General features: G+C 57.5%; 1 non-coding gene across 1 annotated transcript in view; it reads right to left on the bottom strand.

Annotated features, from left to right (window-relative positions):
• Positions 1-7,042: 7,042 nt before the first annotated feature.
• The window catches only part of LOC131031892 (28S ribosomal RNA), a 3,403-nt gene continuing 3,195 nt past the window's right edge, over positions 7,043-7,250 (bottom strand). Inside the window, exon 1 of the ribosomal RNA XR_009103302.2 lies at positions 7,043-7,250. This exon is cut by the window's right edge and continues 3,195 nt beyond it. This is a non-coding gene — a ribosomal RNA (28S ribosomal RNA).

Here is a 7,250-nt window from a genome sequence, read left to right as displayed (position 1 = left end):
GTGGGTGCCAAGTGGGTGACTCCTATGGTGGATGCCAAGGTGGGTCACAGGGTGGGTGCCAAGTTGCTAGGTTGGGTTCCAAGGTGGGTGCTAGGGTGTGTGGGTCATAGGGTGTGTTCCAATGTGTGTCACAATGTGGGTGCCAAGATGGGTGCACACCCACCCTGGCCAAGACGGGTGCGAGGGTGGGTTCCAAGGCCGGTCACAGGCTAGGTGCTAGGATGGGTGGGTGCCAAGGTGGGCCCCAGGGTGGGTGTGCACCCACCCTGGCCAAGGTGGGTCACGGGGTGGGTCCTAGGGTGGGTAACGGGGTGGGTACTAAGGTGCGTGCCAAGGTGGGTCATAGGGTGGGTGCCAAGGTGGGCACCAAGGTGGGTGTGCACCAACCCTAGCCAAGGTACGTCACGGGGTGGTTGTCCAGGTGGGCGTCAAGGAGCCAAGGTGGGTGGCAAGTAGCCAAGTTGCATGCCAAGGTGGGTGTTGGGGTGGGTGCCAAGGATCCATGGTGGGTGCCAAGGAACCAAGGTGGGTGTCTGGTTGGGTGCCGAGGTGGGAGCCAGGGTGGGTCCCAAGGTGAGTGCAAAGGTGGGTGCCAGGGTCAAGGTGAGTGCCAATGTGGGTTCCAAGGTGCCAGGGTCAGGGTGAGTGCCAATGTGGGTTCAAAGGTGCTAAGTTGGGTGTGAGGTTGGGTGTCAGGGTGGGTGGGTGCCAAGGTGTGCTAGGTGGAAGCCCGGGTGGGTCGGCATCCCATGGGTGTCGAGTTGGTTTCCTGATGGGTGCTTCTTGTCAAGTTTTAGTCATCGGGACTCATTTCGAGCCTTAGAGGTTGTTTCTTGTCCGGTTGCCCTATATTCGACCTAGGAACCCAATTTTGGTCCTTGGGTCCCATTTTTTTTTTCTCGCATCCCACTTTTGGCCTGTGGCCTTTTTGGGGTCGATTCTCATTTTGGGCATTAGAGCATGTTTCTTCTCCTAAAAACCAATATTTGTTTATTAAGTCTTGGAACACATTTTTGTTCTCGTGGACCCATCATGGGTCTTGGAACACATTTGTGGTCCTTGGGTCCCATTTTGCATCCCGAAACTTATTTTTGGTGCTTCATCCCTATTTTGGGTGCCCACCTTGCACCAAGTGCGCACCTGGGGCAAACCGAGCACCTTGGTGCACCGGGGCAGGATCGAGCGTGCACCTGAGGCACCCCGAACATGCACCAGGGTGCACTTAGCCCACATGTGAGCGTAGGTCATTGCACCCAAGGTGGTGTGCGGGCACCACGTTGCAGACAGGACACTGCGTGCACTTGGGCGGTTCAGGTGCCCACCTAGGTTGGGTCGGGTGCACACACGACACCCCGTCCAGGTGAATGCATGTAGGTCAGGCCGTGTGCACACTCGACGTCCTGGCGAGGTGGGTGCACCCGGGCAGGGTTCACACTTGGCGAACGGGGTGTGCTTGGCAAGGGAGGGTGTGCACCTTGGCGGGGGTGGGTGGCCGGGGTGGATTCGCACGTGGGTCACGGTTTGCTAAGTACACACTGCAACAAGCTCATAACGGGTGCGATCATACCAACGTTAGTGCACCACACTATTGCGCACACGAGAGTGACACTGAGCGTACACCCAGGGCACCCCGAGCACACAAGCCACGGTGCAACCCGGGCGTTGTGCACGCACCCCGGTGCGCCTGAGGTGCTACGCGCGCACCCAGGTGAAATCGGTGTGCACCTCAGCCAATGCACACTCGATCGAGTCGTGCACGTTGGCCAAGGTGCACAACGATGTTTCTTACTCTAAGGTTCCGCACCAGATGCTCAGGACAGGTGAACGAAGCTAGGCGGGGCCGGGTGCGCGCCCGGGGCAGGTGCACGCAGCTCGAGAGAGCTTTGGAGCGCAGCAGAGGTGCGCACCTTGGAGCACACTTTGGAGCACACCAATGATGCGCTCCATTCAAAAGTTTCCTGAAAAGGCAAAAAAAGTTGAGATTATAGAATTTCCCACTTGAGAGATTGTTAAAAAAAAATTAAAAAATGAAGGAAACGCGGGTGCCAAGGTGTGTGCGCCTGGGTGCGTAGCCCAGCCAAGGTGTGTGCACCAAGGCGCCCACCCTGGCGAAGGTGCACACAAGGTGCGCACCCGGGGCAAACCAAAAAATTAACCCAACTTTCGACTATGGGCACACCTGCGCACCTTGGAGCGCACATCGGAGCAATCCTTGGTGCGCACCAATCTTGGGCACCTCAGAACGCACCATGGCGCCCACCAAGGTGCGCACTCGGGGCAAACCAAGCTCTGACTTTGTGTGCATCTTGGAGCATAGAAAAGGTGTGCACCTCGAAGCGCACCATAGCGCCCACCAAGGTGCGCAACCCAGCCAAGGTGTGCGCAACAAGATGCACACCTTGGCGAAGGTGTGCACCTAGGGCAAACCGAGCTCCGACTTTGTGCGCACCTTGGAGCGCATAAAAGGTGCGCACCTCAGAGCACACCATGGCACCCACCAAGGTGCGTAGCCCAGCCAAGGTGTGCGCACCCCAAGCAAACCGAGCTCTGAATCATGCGCACCAGAGGTGCACACCATCGTGCGCACCTTGGAGCACACTTTGGACCGCTCCTTGGTGTAGACCGATGTTGCGCACCTCGGAGCGCACCTGGGGAAAACAAGGCAATTAACCTGACTTTTGACTTCATACGCACCTCAGAGCGCTCCTCGGTTCGTACCTTAGAGCACATCGAGGTGCGCACCTTTGATGTGCTGCCTTCACCAATTTCCAGAAAAGGTAAAAAAACATTGAGAAGGTGTGCGCACCGAGGTGCCCACCCAGGCAAAGGTTCACGCGAGGTGCACAACCGAGGCAAACCGGGCTCTGACTTCGTGCACGCCATGCTACGCACCTTGGAGCACCTTGGAGGGCCATGGTGCACACCTTGGAGAACACTTCAGAGTGCTCCATGGTGCCCACCAAGGTGCCCAACCCAGCCAAGGTGCCCACCGCAGTGAAGGTGCACACGAGGTGCGCACCCGAGGCAAACCAGGCTCCGACTTCGTGCATGCCGCACCTTGGAGCACACTTCGGAGTGCTCCTTGGTGTGCACCATGGTGCCCACTAGGGCACGCAGCCCAGCTGAGGTGTGCACACCGAGGTGCCCACCCCGGCGAAGGTGTGCGCGAGGTGCGCACCCGAGGCAAACTGGGCTCCGACTTCCTGCACGCCATGGTGCCCACCAAGGTGTGCAACCCAGCCAAGGTGCCCACCGCAGTGAAGGAGCACGCGAGGTGTGCACCTGAGGCAAACCGGGCTCTGACTTCATGCACACCGCACCTTGCAGCACACTTCAAAGCGCTCCTTGGTGCGCACCATGGTGCCCACCAGGGCGCCCAACCCAACCAAGGTGTGCGCACCAAGGTGCCCACCCCGGCAAAGGTGCACGCGAGGTGCGCACCCGTGGCAAACCGAGCTCTGACTTTATGCACACCACACCTTGGAGCACACATCGGGGCACTCCCGGGTTCGCACCAGCGTTGCACACCATGGTGGGCACCTCGGAGCACACCAAGGTGGGCAGTGAGGTGCGCACTTTAGATGCGCTGCCTTCACTAATTTCCAGAAAAGGCAAAAAAAAACAAGATTTTAAAATTTCCATTTTGAAAGATAGTGAAAAAAATGGAATGCGGGTGCCATCTTGAGCCCGCCCTAGTGCGTAGCCCAGGCAAGGCATGCGCACCAAGGTGCCCACCCTGGCAAAGGTGCGCACCTAGGCAATTAACCCTACTTCCGACTTCATGCGCATCAAGGTGGGTGCGCACCCAACAACCGGGCCTGGGAAGAGCCAATGTGAGAAACCCCACCAAACGCTCCAACAAAAAAAGAGTGGGTGCTCCAATAACCCTGCTTCGGAGCGCACCCGGGGCAAACCCAGCCAAGGTGCCCACCCCGGCCAAGGTGCACGCGAGGTGCGCACCCGGGGCAAACTGGGCTCTGACTTCATGCAAGCCGCACCTTGGAGCACACTTCGAAGCGCTTGTTGGTGCGCACCATGGTGCCCACCAAGGCGCGCAACCCAACCAAGGTGTGCACACCAAGGTGCGCACCCGGGGCAAACTGGGCTCCGACTTCATGCATGCCACACCTTGGAGCATAGATTGGGGCACTCCCGGGTTCGCACCAGCGTTGCGCACCATGGTGGGCACCTTGGAGCACACCAAGGTGGGCAGCAAGGTGCGCACCTTTGATGCGCTACCTTCACTAATTTCCAAAAAAGGCAAAAAAAACTAGATTTTAAAATTTCTGTTTTGAAAGATAGTGAAAAAAATGGAACGCGGGTGCCATCTTGAGCCTGCCCTAGTGCACAACCCAGGCAAGGTGTACGCACCAAGGTGCCCACCCTGGCGGAGGTGTGCACCCGGGGCAAACCGGGCTCTGACTTCGTGCATGGCATGGTGCCCATCAAGGCACGCAACCCAGCCAAGGTGCCCACCGCGGTGAAGGTGCGCACTTGAGGTGCACACCCGGGGCAAACCGGGCTCCGACTTCATGCATGCCGCACCTTGCAGCACACTTTGGAGCACTCCTTGGTGCGCACCATGGTGCCCACCAGGGCATGCAACCCAGCCAAGGTCTGCACACCAAGGTGCCCACCCTGGCGAAGGTGCACACGAGTTGCACACTCGGGGCAAACCGGGCTCTGACTTTGTGCACGCTGCACCTTGGAGCACACATCAGAGCGCTCCCAGGTTCACACCAGCGTTGCGCACCTTTGATGCGCTGCCTTCACTAATTTCCAGAAAAGGCAAAAAAAATGAGATTTTAAAATTTCCATTTTGAAAGATAGTGAAAAAAATGGAACGTGGGTGCCATCTTGAGCTCGCCCTGGTGCGCAGCCTAGGCAAGTTGTGCGCACCAAGGTGCCCACCCTGGCGGAGGTGCGCACTCGGGGCAAATCGGGCTCCGACTTCATGCACGACATGGTACCCACCAAGGCGCGCAACCCAGCCAAGGTGCACGTGAGGTGCACACCCGGGGCAAACCGGGCTCCGAATTCTTGTACGTCGCACCTTGGAGTGCACTTCGGAGCGCTCCTTGGTGCGCACCATGGTGCCCACCAGGGCGTGCAACCTAGCCAAGGTCTGCACACCAAGGTGCCCACCCCGGCAAAGGTGCACGCGAGGTGCGCACCCGGGGCAAACCAGGCTCCGACTTCGTGCACGCCGCACCTTGGAGCACACATCGGAGCACTCCCAGGTTTGCACTAGCGTTGCGCACCTTTGATGCGCTACCTTCACTAATTTCCAGAAGAGACAAAAAAAAATAAGATTTTAAAATTTCTAGTTTGAAAGATAGTGAAAAAAATGGAACGCGGGTGCCATCTTGAGCCTGCCCTGGTGCGCAGCCCAAGCAAGTTGTGCGCACCAAGGTGCCCACCCTGGCGAAGGTGTGCACCCGGGGCAAACCAAGCAATTAACCCAACTTCCAACTTCGTGCGCGCCAGGATGGGTGCGCACCCAACAACCGGGCCTGGGAAGCCCCAATGCGAGAAACCCCACCAAACACTCGGACAAAAAAAGAGGGGGCGCTCCAATAACCCTGCTTTGGAGCACACCAAAAACCCCACTAGATGCTTGGGCAAAAATGTAATGTGCACCCAAAGCCCCTACCCAGAAATCCCCACTTCGAACATGGTGAGCTGCAACGGTAAAAAGCCTCACTAAACTCTCAGACGGAAAGGTGGCTCGAGGGTAATGCCCGAAACCCCACTTCCACTTCCAACCGAGGTAGCCATGCTCTTCGGAGCCCCGCCCAACACTTGGATGAAAAAAATGTGGCACAAGGGTTGCCTAGCTTGGCACCCAGATGAGAAACCCCTCTTCGGAGCCCCGCCCAACACTTGGACAAAAAAAAAGCGGCCCCCGGATGAGAAACCCCTCTTCGAAGCCTCGCCCAGCACTTGGACGAAAAAAATGTGGCCCAAGGGTTGCCCAGCTTGGCCCCCGGATGAGAAACCCCTCTTCGGAGCCCCACCCAACACTTGGACAAAAAAAATGCGGCCCCCGGATGAGAAACCCCTCTTCAGAGCCCCACCCAGCACTTACGAAAAAAATGCGGCCCCCGGATGAGAAACCACTCTTCGAAGCCCCACCCAGCACTTGGACGAAAAAAATGCGGCCCAAGGGTTGCCCAAATTGGCCCATGGATGAGAAACCCCTCTTCGGAGCCCTGCCCAGCACTTGCACAAAAAAAATGTGGCCCCCGGATGAGAAAACCCTCTTCGGAGCCCCGCCCAGCACTTGGACGAAAAAAATGTGGCCCTCAGATGAGAAACCTCTCTTCGAAGCCCTGCCCAGCACTTGGATGAAAAAAATGTGGCCCAAGGGTTGCCCAGCTTGGTTCTCGGATGAGAAACCCCTCTTCAGAGCCCCGCCCAGCACTTGGACGAAAAAAATGCGGACCCCGGATGAGAAACCCCTCTTCGGAGCCCCGCCCAGCACTTGGACGAAAAAAATGTGGCCCCCGGATGAGAAACCCCACTTCGAAGCCCCGCCCAACATTTGGACGAAAAAAATGCAGCCTAAGGGTTGCCCAGCTTGGCCCCCGGATGAGAAACCCCTCTTCGGAGTCCCGCCCAGCAATTGGATGAAAAAAATGCAGCCCCCGGATGAGAAACCCCTCTTCCAAGCCCCGCCCAGCACTTGGACGAAAAAAATGCAGCCCAAGGGTTGCCCAGCTTGGCACCCGGATGAGAAACCCCTCTTCGGAGCTTGGAAAACCCCACTCATTCCTTTGACAGAAAGGCGGTCCCAAGGTCGCATCATTTTCATCCACACTTGGCATTCGGGGAAGAAAAGAGTGCGCCACAAACCGCGCTCAGCCCTTGGGCAAAGAAAAGGTCGGTAAAGGGTCGCACCATCGGCAACCCCACTTGGCACTTGGCACTAGCAGGAACCCCACCTCGGGGGACTTTGGAGAGAGAGATGCGGGTCAATGAGTGATGAAGAAGGTTAGAACTATAAACCCCACCTACAATAGAGCCAAAAAAAAGAGGTTGCACGAATTGAGGCGACAGAGGGCTGAATCTCAGTGGATCGTGGTAGCAAGGCCACTCTGCCACTTACGATACCCTGTCGCTTATTTAAGTCATCTGTAAAAGATTCTTCTCGCCGATAGCTTGAAATTGTTATCCAAGGTTGCTCCGACCAAGCGGTTGCGCCGATCGAAGGTAGCCAATGACACGGGCCCCTAGGGGTGCAAGAGCAC

The sequence above is a fragment of the Cryptomeria japonica genome, chromosome 2 (assembly GCF_030272615.1).
Source record: "Cryptomeria japonica chromosome 2, Sugi_1.0, whole genome shotgun sequence".
Lineage (NCBI taxonomy): Eukaryota > Viridiplantae > Streptophyta > Pinopsida > Cupressales > Cupressaceae > Cryptomeria > Cryptomeria japonica.
This window is presented reverse-complemented; position numbering and strand designations above follow the sequence as displayed.